The sequence below is a fragment of the Pinus tabuliformis genome, chromosome 6 (genome assembly GCF_031772625.1).
Source record: "Pinus tabuliformis cultivar Carrire ecotype Pingquan chromosome 6, CPIR1, whole genome shotgun sequence".
Lineage (NCBI taxonomy): Eukaryota > Viridiplantae > Streptophyta > Pinopsida > Pinales > Pinaceae > Pinus > Pinus tabuliformis.
This window is the reverse complement of record NC_142292.1, coordinates 851,574,800-851,594,918: the sequence shown is the minus strand read 5'-3', so window position 1 is coordinate 851,594,918 and position 20,119 is coordinate 851,574,800.

Genomic DNA, 20,119 nt, shown 5'->3' with positions numbered 1-20,119 from the left:
TTAGCTGAAATAGATTTATACAAATTAGAAATAAATCATACCAAACTTAACTCAAGCTTCCCCAACTTGAATTAACTGAGTGACAAGTGCCATGTCACGCAAGTTAACTACCTCCAAAATTTTTGCTGAAATGGAAATTCGAATTTTCTTTAGTTTGACCAAGGCAAAGTCAAACTGAGATTTTCTTGCTGCATTTTCAACACTCCCTCTTAGTAAGAAAGGGATTATTAGTTACGATGATCCTGCCTCTATGTAACTCGAATTTTCCTCTTGACAAAGCCTTTGTCAAAATGTTTGCATCTTGTTCCTCTGTTGGAATGTATTCCAGTAACATAATCCGCCTCTACACATAATCACGTAGAGGGTGATACTGGATATCTATATGCTTGGATCGATAATGAAATACAAGATTTTTAGAGAGACTGATATAAATATGATTATCACAATAGATCACACTTGGATCCATCACTTGATCAAACAGTCCCACAAGAATCATTCTAATCCAGATTGCCTCACATGTTGCTTGACTGGAAGCCATCTACTCTGCTTCTGCTGAGCTGAGTGCCACAAATATTTACTTCCTATTGTACCAAGAAACAACTACGAACCCAACACTGAAAAATTCGCTTGATGTACTCTTATGGTATGATGGATTCCCTGCCCAATCTACATCTGTGAAGCCACATAGCTTCACTCCCTATGTTTGTCTGTACCATACTCCAAATTGGATAGTACCTCTAAGGTACCGAAGAACATGCTTAATTGCTTTCCAATATAATTTGGTTGGCTTAACCATAGACTGAATCAGCTAGTTGTATGCATAGCACATATATGGTCATGTGTTCACAAGACACATTAGAGAATGCACAAGCTACCGATAAATGGTAGCTTCCACTTCCTCACCTGAAGTGGCATCCTCTTTCCTCCAGCTAGTTGCTAGAGGAGTCTCCATGGGTTTTCTACTCTCCATGCAGAACTTCTTCAGTATCTCATTTGCATACTTTCCTTGAGAGACAAACAATTTCCCATCTCCTTTCCATACTTCCAAACCGAGGAAGTAGTGCATGAGTCCCATGTCCTTCATTTCAAATTCTCTTACAAGGTCCTCCTTGCAAGATCTGATCAACTTCTCATCACCAATTAAAATCAAATCATCAACATATAAGACAATAATCAATAATTTACCTTATACCACATTATGGTAAATGTTTTCATCTGCTTCACTTTTGGTGAATCCAAACCCAATGAGATAGTTGTCGATCATGGTGTACCAAGCACGGTGTGCTTGCTTGAGTCCATACAACACTCACTTGAGTCTGCACACTTGCGACTCTCAGTCAAAGGTCTCAAAACCTTCTGGTTGCTCGATGTACACCTCCTCCTCAATAAATCCATTAAGGAATGTTTTCTTTACATCCATGTGGTGGATCTTCCACCCCATCTGTGCAACTAGTGCTAAAATTGATCTAATGGATGATTACCTTGCTAATGGAGCAAAGGTATCCTCATATTCAATCCCCTAAACTTGAGAGAATCCCTTGGCCACAAATCTGGCCTTGTAGTACTTCTCTATGCTTCTGTCTGGTACATGATTTACCTCGAAGATCCATCTCAAACCCACCACTGATTTATTTTCTGGTATTGGGACCACTTCCTAAACATTGTTCTTGAAAATAGAATCATATTCCCTTACCTTTGCATCATCGCATACATGTTTCTATACTGCTTCCTCAAAAGAGGATGGCTCAATCTCTACAAGCTGAGTCATTAGAGCCATGTAGCCAGTGTACCAATCAAGTGACATTCTCTGCCTACACTGTGAAGTGAGTGTCGTCACATTCTCTCTAGCATCATGCAATAATATCTTAGCTTCTCTAGTTCTTTTCCTTCTTTCTCTAAATGTTTCTACTTGAGTGGTTGTCTCCACTCTCTGCTCCTCAACTTGTGGCTGCTCCACAACTTACCGAGGCTCTTCCTTTGGAGCTAAAAGATCCCGATCTAGTTGCAACTGAAGCTCCCTCTCAAGAGAACACCTCATTGCGTTCTCCTCATCAAACTTTGTAGAATTTTTCTACAAATCAGCTAGCTCTGATACCATGTAGAACTTTTTCTACAAATCAGCTAGCTCTGATACCATGTAGAAATTTCCCACCTGTAGATCACCTGGTAATGCAATGTACTAAAGCAAAACACTTGATCTACTTCTACAAACAATTTAGTGGAAGCTTAATCAACCATGAGCATCATCAATAAGAACACGTATAACTGATAAGAAGGAATCAATCACACATAACACAAAAGAATTTACCCGGGGAAAGCACCTGCCTAAAACCCCATCTCTGTATTATCATACAAGTGGAAATATAGTCCGGATTACACAAAGCCTTAGCTTGGAAGCTATCCAGCTCTCAGTACAATCCCTCTGCTACTCGTAGACAATCAAAGGCTTCTCACAAACCTTCTCCTCTGCCCTCCAAGCCTCCTATTTCTATGCACAGTTTTTCCTGGGTCCTCCAGATGCAACCTGTGTGATTCTCACCTCACACACAACACTAACCCCTAGAATAACTGCACAAACCTGAAGGAGATAAATCCTCATCATGGATGAGCTTCCTTTATAGGAAAAATATTCATCCAACTGATAGTACACTGTCCCACATCTGATCTCAACTAGGTCTCTGACAGAACTGACATGCATCAGTTATCCATGAGTGAATACACAATTATCTGAAAATAATAGTTGTCACATGCACGCAAGCATCAACAAACTATATTTTATTATTTTAACAACTGTTAAAATAATCTAACTAGACTTGACTAGTTAGAACTAAGTCAATTGATTCTCTCATTATAGAACTCATCCTTAATTCCTCAATCAGTGGAGCAAATCAAGGACACATTCCCCAATTAGTGGAGAAATTATTGCATGTTCTCACAAAGACTTCAAGTTTAATTTTCCATAACTAATTAACTCATGGAGATTAATTAATTAATATTCCAAACTGATGGTAAGACCAAATTCAAATTTACTTCCTATAGATAGACCAGGGACTGCTATAAATAGGAAGGGACCCAGAATGCTATTTTTAGAACTTTCTATTTTTAGTGGTTTCACCTCTCACCCAATGTGGCCAATGATCTCACTGGCCAAACTACTATTTTTAGACATGCTATTTTTACGAGTCTTATTTTTAGCACATTCTAAATTTAACATTTCTTGTTGCACATTTTTCAACACTCTCTCTCAACAAGAAAGGCTTCCTCTCGAACCCAATCCTGTAACTCTGGAATGTGCTGCACGCAACACATCTACCTAGTCCACTTGCTCCAACAACACTTGGGTCAAAAACACTCCCAACTGACCACTCTGTTGGGCTAGGAACATACTCTGTTGCTGACAAGTGCTCCCTCTCTGACATCTGTGCTACTACAACATCTCCATGCATCTCGCACCATTGCACACCTCTCTGTGCCACCTAGCACTGTGCAAAACACTTGTGCTTCTCGCATTGCTGTAGCCTGCTAGCTATGCGCTGTCTTGGGATTCCCTGCACTGTCGCTCTCTCTGGCGCTCCATCCGCATCTGTCTCTACCCAATCAGTCAGTTCCTGCTACTCCACATCGTGTCTCCCGTAGCAAGGTCTCATCCAAGAGGTTGGGTACCTCAAGGATCCTACCCCTCCTCCTTGGGACGATCACTCTATATCGCCCCACCTCCTACCTGGAGGTATGGTTGCATGTGATCCCTCTTTTCACTTGGCTCGAAGTTTCCCGGTACTGGAGGTCTCTGTATGAGTAGATGTCTCTACTTGATCTCCTCTCAGCTTCCCCTGTTGTGGCTACTCCACAACCTCCTGAAGCTACTGCACCAATCGTGGCTCCTCCAAAATTGTCTGAGACTTCTTCTGGCTCTGCATGTTGAGAGGTAATATACCCTCCCTCTCAACCATCAAGTCTGTAACCTTTGCCTTGCTCCTCAAGGCTTTGCATGAATCTTGTACCTCAAGTGCATACAGGTTCTTGGCTAGCACACCAATCTATTTCCACTTTCTCGCCGTCATGAAATTTTCTAGAAAAAGAGCTGATTTTAAATCAGTGATATCTCCCTCATCCAAACTCCGATTCAGCCGATTTTTTTTTTTTTTTGATTTTGGGTATTTTTCGACAAGGAATCCAAATCTACTATTTATTTCTGAAAATTTTGTACATAAATGTTCAGATCTACTTTGAAAACTCTCGGCCCAAAACTCAAAACTTTGAAATCTCCTCTCAGTATACTGTTCTCTCCTTGATCACCTGTGCTCTGATACCATATAGAATTTTGTAGAATTTTTCTACAAATCAGCTAGCTCTGATACCATGTAGAAATTTCCCACTTGTAGATCACCTGGTAATGCAATGTACTAAAGCAAAACATTTGATCTACTTCTACAAACAATTTAGCGGAAGCTTAATCAACCATGAGCATCATCAATAAGAACACGTATAACTGATAAGAAGGAATCAATCACACATAACACAAAAGAATTTACCCGGGGAAAGCACCTGCCTAAAACCCCATCTCTGTATTATCATACAAGTGGAAATATAGTCCGGATTACACAAAGCCTTAGCTCGGAAGCTATCCAGCTCTCAGTACAATCCCTTTGCTACTCATAGACAGTCAAAGGCTTCTCACAAACCTTCTCCTCTGCCCTCCAAGCCTCCTATTTCTATGCACAGTTTTTCCTGGGTCCTCCAGCTGCAACATGTGTGATTCTCACCTCACACACAACACTGACCTCTAGAATAACTGCACAAACCTGAAGGAGATAAATCCTCATCATGGATGAGCTTCCTTTATAGGAAAAATATTCATCCAACTGATAGTACACTGTCCCACATCCGATCTCAACTGGGTCTCTAATAGAACTGACATGCATCAGTTATCCATGAGTGAATGCACAATTATCTGAAAATAATAGTTTTCACATGCATGCAAGCATCAACAAACTATATTTTATTATTTTAACAACTTGTTAAAATAATCTAATTGGACTTGACTAGTTAGAACTAAGTCAACTGATTCTCCCATTATAGAACTCATCCTTAATTCCTCAATTAGTGTAGCAAATCAAGGACACATTCCCCAATTAGTGGAGAAATTATTACATGTTCTCACAAAGACTTCAAGTTTAATTTTCCATAACTAATTAACTCATGGAGATTAATTCATTAATATTCCAAACTGCTGGTAAGACCAAATTCAAATTTACTTCCTATAGATAGACCAGGGACTGCTATAAATAGGAAGGGACCTAGAAATGCTATTTTTAGAACTTTCTATTTTTAGTAGTTTCACCTCTCACCCAATGTGGCCAATGATCTCATTGGCCAAACTGCTATTTTTAGACATGCTATTTTTAGGAGTCTTATTTTTAGCACATTATAAATTTAACATTTCTTGTTGCACATTTTTCAACAAACTTCACATCCCTTGGCACAACTATCATTCTAAGGGATGACAAGCACACATGGTAGTTGTGAGGAGTTTCTGTGTACCCCTCAAATACCCCCAACTATGTTATCGGTTCTAGCTTCTTCCTTGATTCTTTGGATACATGGTAGTAAACTAAGGCTCCAAAAATCCTCAAGTGTGACAGCTCTGAATTCCTCCCCGAGAAAGCTTCCTCTGGTGTACTCATGCAAGGAATTCGATGAGGAATCCTGTTCTATAAATAGACCACTGTGTTGCATGCTTCATCCCACAAGTGCAGAGGTAGGCCTTAGTCATGCAACATTGCCCTTGCTTCTCCCACAATACTACGGTTCTTCCTCTCAACCACCCCATTCTACTGTGGGTTGTGGGGTGTTATCAACTCCCATCGAATGCCTTCTTTTGCACAAAAAAATTTAAACTCATTTGACACATACTCACCTCCATTATCGCTCATGAGAGCCTTCACTTTCTTGCCAGTTTCTTTCTCAACCAATGCCTTGAATTCAACGAACTTGGAGAATGTCTCATCTTTCTTCCGCATGAAGAAGATCTAGCACTTTCGTGAGAAATCATCTACAAAGATAACATAATATTTGTGACTGGAAGTGGAGGTTGTCGAGAAAGTTCCACATACATCAGAGTGGAAACTTTCGAGGATTGCATGTGCTTTTCTATCTCGATCATGGAAAGTGGAATTTGTGTACTTCCCCAAGGTACACCCTTTACATGTATCTTGCTACTATAGTGCTCCTTTAAGGAGGCCTGCGGTTATCTTCTGCATAATCTTCAAAGCACCATGATGAAAATGACCAAGTCTTCTATGCCATAGTTCACCAACATCTCGACTTTGCACCTTCTCCACCTTTGTGCTCAATGCACAGTATTCCACATCTAGCTTATACAAGTTCTTCACACGAACCCCGATCTTCTTCACTTGTCCGGTGGCTATCTTTTCCATGAATGCTTTCCCTTTGTTCAAGATCACATCATAACCACATTCTTCCAACACTGCAATGAATATTAGATTCTTCTTTAGACTCGGGACAAATATCACATCCTTGAGCCTGAGAGGGGAGCTTGAATCCCTTTGAAAGGTGATTGTACCAATCCCGGTCGCACTGTACCTTCCATCATCTCCCATCTTGATGAGCATATGGAAATATTTATCCTCCAAGTCATTGAAAAATTCTTTATTCCCCATCATGTGGAATGAGGAACCTGAATCCAAGTACCACACACTGCCCATCACTGTGCTCGCCATGCATGCGATGAGAGTGAATTCAAGCTCAAACTATGAAGCCAAAGTTTCACTTGCCATTCCTCCTAAGGTCTTATTGCTTTCTAACTTGTGTGGACACTTTGTGGCATAGTGGCCGAGTTCATAATAGTGAAAGCACTTGATTTTGGACAAGTCTTTCTTCTTGTCCCCTTGACTAGATTCTGCTTTAGATTGGGATTTCTTCCCTTTCCCTTCTTTGCCTTTCTAGCCAACGAAATTTTTTCTTCATCCTCACACTTGGATGAAGTCCCATCTCTAGTAGTCTGCCTTATTTCCTTGTGTACAAAATCAGACCATAAGCATTCCCAATTTGGTATTTTGTCCCTCCCATTCACCGAATCTTGGTAGCTATGCCAACTCTTGGGAAGGCCTAGAAGGGATAGGATCATCAGATCATTTTATACAATATTAACACCAAATATACCAAGTTCATCACGACATTGTGTGAACCTTCTCAGGTATTGCAGAATGGTGTCGATCTTCTGCATCTTGATATTTCAAAGTTTATCCTTGAGCCTCAACTTCCTGTGGTCACTATTTTTCTAGAAAAAATATGTCAACACTTGCCACATTGCATACAAAGTCTCTTTACCATGGATATTTGAAAAAATATGATCTTGTACTCCCTCCAATATGATTCTCCTTTCCCTAGCTACACACTTCTTCCATTCTGCTAGATTCTAAGTATCAACTATTGTTGGTTTAAGGATGTCATTATCAACAAATTCCTTCAATCCATTATCTTCCAGCACTACCTCCATATGATCCTTCCAAGAAACACAATTCAAGCTTCCCTCAAGGGCATACTTGAGTCTTAGTCCATAGAAATCCATCTTTCTAACTCTGAAGAATTGATCTTGCAAATTCGATCCTCCTGTAATAACAACTTCGAAATTTCTGCTCTACCGTGAATCCTACTCTGATATCATGTAGAAATTATTGTGTAGATCTGAAACTACTCATGAAATTTACTAAAACACAAGACTCAAATATACTCTACTGCTATACGGAATTTAATTCACGATCGAGAACACAAATCATAAACATGCAAAAATATTTATCACACATACACAAATATTTATCTTGGGGAAAGAAAATGCTCAAAACCACTTCTTATTTGTATTGCATTAATCGAAGAATAGAGATGAAATACATATGCTGCTCAAGGCTGAGCACAACCTGCAAGTGTCTAGTATATCCCTCTGCTCGATTGATCGATTCTGGCCAACAATTAGCCAATTTTCAAGTCCTCCAAGCTCCTATTTCCTTGCTCTATTCCTTGAGGAATTAGGCCACTAGTAATTCAATTGGATTGTGTAATTCCTTTAGGCTCATGCTCTGACTACATGCACCACCTGTACACTTTAGAATAATCTACAACTCATAGTACACTGCCTTGGAATCTCCATCTCAACTGGGTAACTCAAATTCTCTGCATGCGTTAGTTATTTTATGCTAATTTATTAGTTAACTAGTTGATCACTGAGTGTGGTTGAAGTTACACTTCCACAACTTGATCTTCCACTAGTTCCTCCAACAATTAGAACTAGTTTAACTCACCATAACTCAATTTAACCAAAATAGATTGCTACAAATTAGCAATCAATCATGGTGAACTAAAATCAAGCTTCCCCACCTCAAATTAACTGATTTAACTGAGTGACAAGTGCCATGTCACCTCAGTTAACTAACTCCAAAGTTTCTGCTGAAATGGAAATTCAAATTTTCTCTAGTTTGACCAAGGCAAAGTCAAATTTATATTTTCTTGTTGCATTTTCAACAAAGGAATCTTGGAGAAGACATGAAAATTTCCTTTAAATAGGAAAAAGAGAAAAGGAGCCTTCACTTGTTCAGAATGGGCATAGCAACATAGAGCATATGGACAATGATACACAATGAAGATATATGGGGAAAAATCACGCTCACCAATAGCCCCAAGGTCAATAGAATATTGGATTAATATAGATATAGATATATTCAAAGGAATTTTAATTGTTTAGAAGGCAATAGTGAAAGAATTTCCTTCAATTAAGGATTCTCTAGGAGATGTTGGGATATCGAGATTGGGGGGGGGTGGGGGGAGGGTTCTCTCAAGTGAAGGAGAAATTGCACCGAAACTTCCATTGATCTCTGTCACACTTCTCTCAACTTTCTCTTCCTTCACCTTGATTCTACCTTGAAACATCTATTTACTTTGCTGACAAAACATTAAACTCTGCCCCCAAACACCCACATGATGATGATCTCCCCCATGCTTCACCGGACTATTATCATTCCACAGAAGCACTGGTGGTTGATTCTCTTCATGATTAGAATGAAACTAAGATGTATATACAGAGCTCCTTGAAGGTAAAATACAATGGTTGACACTGCTCAAGTCTAGATTCTCCTAAACTTGCTTCTTGAGAGACAGGATCAGAGAAATTATAACATTATTCAATGGAGATATCATCAATGGTGATCCTGGATGCATCTCTTTTTATAATTGCACTTCACTGTATGCCTTCAATGAAGGTAATCTGCATGAACCCAAAATAGGGGAGCTAACAATGGAAGCCATGCATGCCATTTGTGATCTCTCCTACAATTTTAAATGACAACACTGCAAAATTTGATACAATGAATACAATAAGGCAAGGCGTTACACAACATAGCTTTGTATAAATCTCATGGGAAACCGTTCATGTTGCACTTGATAAAAATTCTCTGTAGTTTGTGAACATCTCAGAGAGCATACTTTCTGTATAGTTTTGGAACCATGCTTTCATCATAGACGGTTCTATGTTCATGGCTATGAGGAAGAATCCTTGAAGCCTAAGAATTCAAGTGGTAAAAAAGAAGATATGGCGAGTGGCATTTTAGCCATAATGTTTTTTAAAGAACATGCTTCATCATACTTAAAGAGAATGATAATTATGCTTTCATCATAGATGGTTATATGCTGTGTCTGTGAGAGAGAATTCTTGAAGCCTAAAAAATTAACGATCCAAGAGGGAAAAAGTAATATAGTGAATGGCTTTGTACCCATAGTGTTTTCTAAAGAGAATTCTTTCATCATTCTTAAACATAACTAAAATTATGCTTTCATCATAGATGGTTCTATAGTCGTGTTTGTGAGAGAGATTCTTTGAAGCCTAAGGATCCAAGTGGGGAAAAACAATGTAATGTGTGGCACTGTGATAATGCTTTCTGATCTTGATGAGAATTAGAATTATGCTTTCATCATTAAAGGTTATATGTTTGTGTCTGTGAGAGAAAGTTCTTTATGCCTTAAAATCCAAGTTGGTAAAAACAATACGTGAGTGGAATTCTGCCCATAATATTCTCTAAAGGGCATGCTTTCGTCATTCTTAAAACATAATCATAACTATGCTTTCATCATATATGGTTTTATGTTCCTGTCTGTGAGAATTTTTATTATCCAAAAGATAGAGAACTGATCACTCGACAATCTATGTTATTTAAAGAAAAGCCTATTACTTGTCGCTGTAAACTGGATCGTGCATGATTGAGTTGATCTTTGGTTTTTGTGAACATTGCACTACATTGAATGCTACCCACAAATCTAGTAATTCTCAACTCTTGGAAACTATTGATGCATGTTTCTAGATTGATTTGAAATTTTACTTGTGGAATATTCAGTGAGATGTCAAAAGCTAATCATGGGAAGAAACCATCAAGGAAAATGGATGTATTATTATACTTTCAAAAGCCTCCATCTAAGAATACACATTCTCTTCATGCTTCAATCTCCTTTGAACAACTTGTTACTGAGAGAGATGTTAACTCTTGTGAAAATGCATATGATATCCATATGATGGATGAGTTCCTCACGTGATTAGGGATGAGAGATAAATGCAATTTCAACAGAAATTGGTGATGAAAATGTAGAAATTTTTTCCTTGGAAGGTGACACAATCGATTCACAGAAAAGGGAAAAAGGCCAGTGGACCATAGGGAGACAATTCCAAGAAGATTAGGTCTCAAGTTTTCCAATTATTGAGGCAATACCTGAGAAGGAGGTTTCCCAAGAAGTTATATGTAATTCATGTAGTTGGAAAACTCGCAAGGTAGTGAAATTTCAGATGAAGCTAGATGTAATACATAAACATGCATGAAAGGTGTATGAAAATAAAATTGTAAGCGGTGAGGAGAAATCTATTCTTAGATGGAAATATTCTTAGGAATTTCGACATATCCAATATGTAAAAGAATACAAGAAATATCTAATAAGTGAGAGAAAACTTAAGGAAAGTGGAGGAACCGTCATATCTCTATTTGAAAAGACAATGGAAAGAAGTTTGTTATCCAAGACGATACAATTAAGCACTGTATTTCACATCTTATCTAGAGGTTGTCCTATGATAGATTATCCAGATCACATGAAATATCTATCTTTTCTGGAAGTGTCAAACTTTCCATCTTGTCATTGGCCTGTAAATAGTGGTTGGTAATGGGCAAGATATCTAGCTCAAGTACAAAAGGATGGTTTGAAAGAGAAGAGTGCAAATGCTAAGTTTTTGGAATTGTCTTTGGATAGGTTACGTCTATATATAATACTTCATGGATTTGCATGAGCATCTATATGGTTAAAGACCATGTTAAGCATTCATATCTACATGGGATTAAAAAGATGAGAGAGACTACTACAACTGAAAATATTTATGAACCTGTTCTTAATAGTTTGAAGGAAAGTGGTTGGATAATTTAAAGATTGAAAAAAGTTGGCATGTGTTGGAGCAGATGGAGCATCAATAATGCAAGGACAAAGGAGTGGCCTTTGTATTAGAATACAACTATCAACTTCACCATATATGCTTAATATTCATTATATGTCTCATATGATGAATCTTGCATTTAAAATAGTAAGCAAGTTTCCATCAGTTTCAAAAGTTGAAGATCTTGTACATGAAACTCATGCATACTTTTCTCATAGTCCCAAATTATTTTTAGAGTTTCAAAAATTTATAGATGGTGTTACAGATGGAAAAAAAACTACTGAAATATGTTGATACAAGATGGATCTCATTGAATGGACTAGTTTAAACACTATTTTGTGAGTTCAAATCTTTGGTAGGGTTGATGTATGAGAATCACTACAATGTAGACAAAGCTCAAGATTTTCTTTTTTGACTAACTAATATAGAGACATTATTAACATTGGTTGGAATTCTTTCTATGCTATATGAAATGAATGTCCTTGTGAAAGTGTCTCAGAATCACACAATGTATATTGCAGAATACACAAATCCAAGAAAGTCAGCATGTTATGATGCCAGAGTCTTTTATTGGTCCAAAGGTTACAAATTGGACTAAAATCATCAATATAGAAAATATTGAATTTTTTATTTTTATTTTTTATTTTTTAATTTTATTATTATTTTATTTATTTTATTTTTTAATTAATTAATTTATTTATTTTTTGATTAAAAAGGGATACTATGTATTGCAGTGCATGGGTATATGGTTCCCTTTCATTATATTAATAAGGCAAGACAAATCACCAAAGAGTGCCCTGTGTTAAGAGACCAATTTGATAATATTGTGATTTCAGTGGGACCAAATTTGATGGAAATTGCAAGATCATTATCATCAGAGATAAGAGAAAAATTTCCTCGAGATGAATTGTTGGAGGCCATATGTGTGTTATACCCTCAATATTGGAACAATTGTGAATGTCTAAGAACTTTAAAAGCTGATTTTCAAAAGAGATTAAAATTTTTAGTAAACCACTTTTGTAAGAATGTCTCGCTACATGGAGAACAGATTGAAGGTATTTTAGATTCATCAAAATTGTATCAACAAGGTGGACGATTTACTGAAACAATGTCGAAGCAATATCATTTTTTCGAGAATCCTAATGAAAATTGTGCTATAACAAGATTATGGACTACTTTAAGTTCTAGCCAATACTTGCAAGAAAACATATAAGAATATTTTCAAATTAGCAGATTTGTGTCAAACCATGCTTTTGGGAATAGTCAAGGATGAGAGAATGTTTAGTTCACTTTCATTCTTGAATTCAAAGTTTAGGACAAGCTTGATAAACATATGAATACATGTTTAAGATAATATGTAACAAAGTATAACATTAACAATTTTCCATATGAAAGAGAACTAGCTCTTTGGCGATCAGATTATGATAGAAGGGGAGAAAACAATATAACAAATTTGTCTAATGAACTTGATACAAAACATAATGTTTTGAAGTCTCATAATGACAATTCATTTGGAGAAGATCATGTTCACAATGTAGAAAATGAGGACCAAGATGAGAACTGAGAAATTGATAAACCCTAAGACGTAATCTAATTTGATATATGTGAGGGGGCTCTTATTTTGGTATACATGTTCCATTGATCATGCAATATTACTGTATGTCAATTTCAGGTAAAAATAAGTTCTATATTTTGTATTTTTCATTGTAGCATTGCAACTACATTTATTTATGCGTGTTATTTTAAGATTAGTGTTTCATATTTAATCATTACATTGTTTGTTTCTTATTTGTGTCAGGAAATGAAGTTGGGACATATTTCTTTTCATATAGATAGTTTCTGACTAGTATTAAATGATAAATAACTAATTTAACAAGACTAATGCAAAGCAAAAATGGGCTCATTCAAGTACATGAAACTACCTTGATGTATAGCTCCGTATCTTGGAAAATTTTAATGGTTTACATGTTTCTTGTGTTTGGGGCATTTTGTTGAGTTTTGAGTATTGGATTTGTTTTGGTCAATGATTATGTTAGTCCCTTGGATGCTTTAGTTTTTATTTCATGCTTAGATTCATAGATATAGTTTTATTATTCTTATTGTTTTATTTATATATTTGGTGGTTAGAAGAAAGTATTTTTTATTTCCTTTCACTTTGTGGCATGACTTTAACATCTTAACTTTCAGAATCTAGTAGACTATTATGCTTATTTTATACTTTCTTGGAAAATAATTATTGATATTTGGAAAGGGAACTGGGCCATGGGTAGCTAAGAGAAGAGAAAAATGGTTTATGTACTAGGTTCATGTACATTCATCGTAGGAGACCTATTGGCATGTGACCGCCATTATTTTGTATAGAGTCTTGTCGGTCATCTGTCGGCCATGCTTTCAGGTATTTTAGGTACTAAGTTGTTAAGGTCCCCACACGCCTTTAGGATCATTAAGGGATGAGATAACATGAGTCAGTCAAAATCATGCCCTAAATCTACTTTTTACCTATTGATGTAAGTCTTTTGTTACCACTTTTTATCACCAACAAATTTCTATCATAACATATCCCAACTTGAAGACAACACTTCTCATCTTCCTTTTACATATATTCTCTATGGATCTCGGTAATATACTTTCCTAGGATAAATGTCCCTTCTTGCTATGTCTCTCCACCATACCACTAATCGCACAATAGACACACACTAGTAGCTTTCACATTCTATAAATATTCTAGTGTCAGTTATTGGTGTCTATGTCACACTCAACCAATATAGTCTTGTAGGTCTATTTTTTTGTCATATCTTTATCTTTTGTTATTTTGTGTCTTTAACTTTAGCACCATCCTGTATTCCAACATTTGTAGGTAGTGAGCAATGGTTACTTTGACACAACACTAGCAACTCAAGTGCCAACATAATTATTGATTACAAGAATGTGGCATTCAATATGGAAAAAGGAGTTATTGATTTTTCTTCATTGCATGAAGGTTGATTAAACTGGAATTGAATTTCTGCCTATCTAGTAGTGTTCATATTTAGTATTTAGTGTCTTACATGATCATGTTATATTTTTGAAAATTTATCAATCATTCATAAAGGGTGTGATTTTATAATGGTACTGGAATTGAAGTTGGATTTGATCCTTGACTAGAAATGAAGTCGGATTTGAGGAAGTTGGGACGTATTTCTTTTCACATAGATAGTGTCCTAGTATTAAATGATAGATAACTAATTTAAGAAGACTAACGCTAAGATCCAATGGGATTATTCAAGTACATGAAATTGTGTTAATGTCTAGCTCTAATATAAAAAAAAATTGTGGTTTTTTTGCTTCTTGTGTTTAGAGAATTTTGTCGAGTTTGAAATTTTCAGTTTGTTTTGGTCAAATATTTTGTTAGTCCCTTGAGTGTTTATAATTCTCATTTCATGCATAGATCCATAGATATAGTTTTATTATTATAATTATTATTGTTTTCTTTATATATTTGGTGGTTTGAGGAAAGATGTTTTATTTCCTTTCACTTTGTGGCATGATTTCAACATCTTGACCTTTTAGAATATAGTAAACTATTATTATTATTTTACATTTTCTTGGAAAAGAATTATTGATATTTGGAAAGGGAAATAATCCCTAGGTAGCTAAGCGAAGAGAAAAATGGTCTATGTACTAGGTTCTTGTGCATTCATCGTAGGATACCCGTTGGCATGAGACCGACATTCCTTTTATGCAATTACACTTTTGATCCCAAGGCTAAAGGAAAATATGTTTGTTTCCTTTGAAGGCGGTTTTTTTTTGCTTCTTGCATAATTTGCTATGACTACTATCATATGCCTTTCAGATTTCATGGGTAAGAAGACTAATCTATGTAGATATGGATTCACATGAGTAGAATCTATGTTTCCATCTTTCAATATTCATCAACATGTGTAAGGGTACCAATATATGGAGAAGAACTCGATTCTTAGGATGCCTTAGCCCTCTTCAAGCAAAATAATAAGTTTGTTGTTCATAAGAAGTGCATGTTCATGTGCAATTTTGTATATGTGTGTTAGACTTGGAGTAACTTTGAATAAATTGATGTTTTGCATTAAGATAGAACATGGATATATACATAGAGAGGGGGAATATTGGGTTTCATCTCCCAATGCCTCTTCGTCTTCCAATTCTCTTTATTTTTCTATTTACAATATTTACATGGATTTACCTAATCCCAAAGATTATGTGTCAACAATGTGGAAGAAATGCATGTTCACAGAAAGAAATGAAGCACCAAAACTTTCAAATGTAGAGGAAATCAATGAGATTTGACAAACAACAGTGTTGGAGCATCTCTAACAATATATTTAGCTTTCACTTCTAATTCTTTGAATTTGCTAAATATGTATTGTTATAATTTGGTTGCAACAAATTGGATTGTTAAATTTGTATCATCATCTAATGTTTTCTATAGTATAATAAGCTAGAGCACTTTAGATTATTATCTTTATATAATGCTTGATTTAAAAATTTGTGAGTTATCCTTTTTCATTTTGTCTTTTTTTTTTTTTTTTTTGTGAATTGGAGATAATATAGACACCCTTGGATTAGAATATTTGAAGTTTTTTTAATTCTTGTGTTCTTTTGGTTTCATTCCTTTATTTTTCATTTTCTGACAAAGAAATGCATGTTCATGTGTAATTTTATATTTGTTTAAGTTGTGCAAATTTAGAGGCGCTTTAAGGGAATGGAAATTCCTTTTTTTAAAGCTATAAAATATTTTAATGGATGACAAGATCATTCTGGTTAATTAATTTTAATATTCTTTGCAAAGAGATATATGGTTCTTCTTACATCACACAAGTAAGGAATCTAAGAACATCTTCATGTCTCCTCTAGGTTTTACATCACAAACCTAAGGTCTTGATCCTTACATGTCTTCTTGAAAACATCTACACAGATTGAAGAATGAATATAGCAGTAGTAAATAATGTCAAAAACTTTCTTGTCCTTTTATATAGAATATGTGAGATTTTCCACCATAAAGCATGGACTAGGTCCACACAAGTAATCCTAAACTAAGTCAATAAGGAAACCCTATATGGAACTGTCACCTCTCTACTATACAAGAATGAGAAGTTTCACCCTAGTTTTTTTTCGAACCACAAGGTGGTATGCCCTCCAAGATTTACAACATGATGACCTCTACCTACAAAGCTATGATAAGCTGTCCAATACAATATATACAATTACTTATTTATGATACTTGATAATTACTTCTAATTATCTTTATGTTGTTTAGCAACACAATATGATCATTAAGTAATTATACATTCAGAAATTCAGCCATAGAAACACTAGAGTAACAAAGATCACAATGCACAAAGAGGCAAGAAGATTTTACCCTGGGAAAAACCAACAATGAGGAAAAACCCAACCAACCTTTTCCTTAGAGAATCACTGCAACAAGAGATACATCAAAGTCAACTAACTAGTAACATGACCATCCACCAGTAGCCAAGTCAACCCTCCAAAATCCAAGACAAGGTATCCTTCAATTTTGTCCACAAAAAGGTGTGCAACAAGCTTTGTCATAGGTCTTCAAGAGGGCCAAAACTCGTCCTTTGTCTCAGCCTCAGAGTTCGAATTATCATGTAGTAGTATATTTTGTCTCAGGTGATCATGTAGTAGTATATTTTGTTGTGTATTTGGTCATTAATTGTGGCAATTAATGAATAAATCAATGACTAAATTAATGACTAAATATACTACTAGACGATAAAATAGATAACCAATTAATGATTAAGCTAAATACGACTAAAATTTGGTCGCGTTATAAGATACTGTAAATTAGCCACTATTAGTCACCAACTAAAAAATGGTTGTTTATATGCAAATTTTAGTCGATTTTTTTGTAATTAATCAACCATTTTGTACTAGCGATTCACCATGATTTTACAAGATAATGTAATATGGTGAGAGATTCACCAAAAAAATTATATATACATATTATATTATTGATAAAATCACCTTCCATTTTTCCTATGTATCATGGGGATTCACCAATTTATTATACATATAAATTTAGGGGGGTTCTTAAAATTTTCCTTGGTATCATAACTCCAGTCCTGAAGGTGACCCAGTCTTTGCAAGAAAAATCTCGATCTTCAAAAACTGATGAGGAAAAATTATAAACTCCCTTTCAATTTCCATGTCATGAAAACTGAACTCAACCCTTGTATATAATCATCATGGCACATTAAAACATTTTTTCCTTTAAATCATCAAAATGACCAAACAATTCATGACACTTGAAACAAGTGTATCAAAGGTGCATTCTACCTTAACAAGAGACCTCGAAAGGTTTGCTTCAGAATTAGCAATGTTTATGGCCAAGCTTTTTCTTAAACAAATGTTGAGTAACTACTTTAAAGAACAAATTTTCCTCTTGGATTAGGAAACCATATAATTTTCAAAATGACAAGACTACTTGCACCCATTCCTTCCAATGTCCTTCATAACTCCGTTTGGTTAGATATGAACTTCCTTGGTGGATCATTCAGAAATATATCCTTTGATTAAATCAAAATCACCATATTTCTAAAGCTCTACAATATAAGTAATGGAACCATATCTTAGCCAATACAATTATAATCACAATGGTGCAATGCAAGACAAGAACCCTTATTTAGTGATACAAGATATTTTCAATATAGTGTAAGGTATATGGCATTAGAGATTTAGATATCTGCAAGTTCAAGGCAACAATCACATATCGAAGGAAATGTCTTACACTGTTACTAATTTCAACCCACATCATACATCAGGAAGCCAAATATTCTCGGCACACTTATTTCATATCCTTTAGTCATCCTTATCTTAGCACAATCCAAACTCAAGGAATCAATACCAAGGTGGCTTACATGCTACAAAGACCTTATAACATCTTCCTACATATATCATAAAAATGAGCCATAAAGTCCCAATTCTTCATTTCATTTTGACTTTCTTGATGTGATAACATGATCTGCTACAAATTCCTTTAGAATCATCACATAAGTAGTAAATGTAATAATATTCACCTTTGAAGTATTACTTAAATAAATCTACGATGAATGGGCTTAAAATTTGTTTACCAATCAGTGAATCTATATGCCGGAAGCTGACTTTTCCCTTTGCAAAAAAATCATCAATAACTTCCGTTTAATCCTTTGAGGCATATAAATTATCAGTAGTAATAGGAATTGTTCTTTCCAAGAGGATTAAATTCCAGAACATAATCTCTAAATAAATATTCTTGACCTTCCTCAACAATTTTGTCTTGAGCACAAGTTTGAAAAGACAAGTATTTTCAGCCTTCAATCATAAAAAAGTCGGCCTATGATCTAGTTGTTTGAATGTCTCAGCTTTGTGATCATACTATGAGACCTCTCGGTCTTCCTGATGTCTTTCGACCCCCTGTAACAAAGCCCTGAGGTAAATTTAGCCTCTGTACTACCATACTGAGGCCTTTTGGCCCTTTAGAATTTCATATTGAGGTCTAGAACTTAAGATGTAACCCTCCCGCAACTATTAACAAAGTTTCATCTATGAACTTCAAAAAATGATCTTATGTGCTTCAACTCTCTATAGAACAAGTCTTATATTCTTCTAGGGTTTCTAGTCAAACCAAAAAAGACAAACCAAACAACATACTTCAAGCCTCTTTGGCTGTTCTTTAACTAAAGCTCTAATACCATGTTTATTTTTCATGATTTCCTTAAATGATAATTACTTTCCAATGTTCTTTAAAATGATTAATCTTCTAGTACATTCATCATTAAGTAATTATACAAAAAATCTCAACAGTAAAATAATAATTCCAATAGAATAATGAAGATACAACAAAACAAAAGAGACACAAAATTTATCCTAGGAAAACCCGAAACTAGGTGAAAAACCCAACAACCTTTTCTTAGGGAAATTTGTCCATTTCAACAAGGAATATAATTTGAATTGTCTAATGAAATCAAGTAAAACTAACCAGTAACCAAACCCATGTCAAACATAGTCAAACAACCCATGAATAGCCTCATAAATTTTCAATCTGCCTCAAATAATTTAGTCATCCTTAAGAGAATTAACTTTGCCTTGGATTTCATCCTTTCTGCCTTAGATTTTGTCTTGATTAGCCTCAGAATTTGTCCTTGTTTAGATTCAAATTCCGAATTTAGTCTTAGATGTGATCCAAATTATTTCCCAAATGAGGAGGATGAATGACCCATTTATAATGGTTGAATGTTCCCAAGTGTTGTGACAGTTGGGATGAGCTGACCTGAACAGATTGGGGCCAACTTTACATTTGGAGGCAAAATTCAAAATTCAAAAATTCAAAAATTTCTTTCTTTTGAAATATAATTCATATTTTCCATTTCATTTTATTTGGAGGGATAAGACAAATTATGAAGGTCGACCTTAGTTTAATTTTTAGAAGAATGACATAATTTGCATCACTGTTTTTATCCTTATATTCTTGCAGTTGTTGTTCTAGTTGATCTACCTTTTCTCTTCGAGGTCTTAGTTCTTCTAGAGCACTTGTGAGTTCTCATTCAACCTCTACTTATTATTTAATTTTTCTTCAGTATCACTCATGAATATGAATAATATCTCTCCTCTTGCATCATTAGTATCATT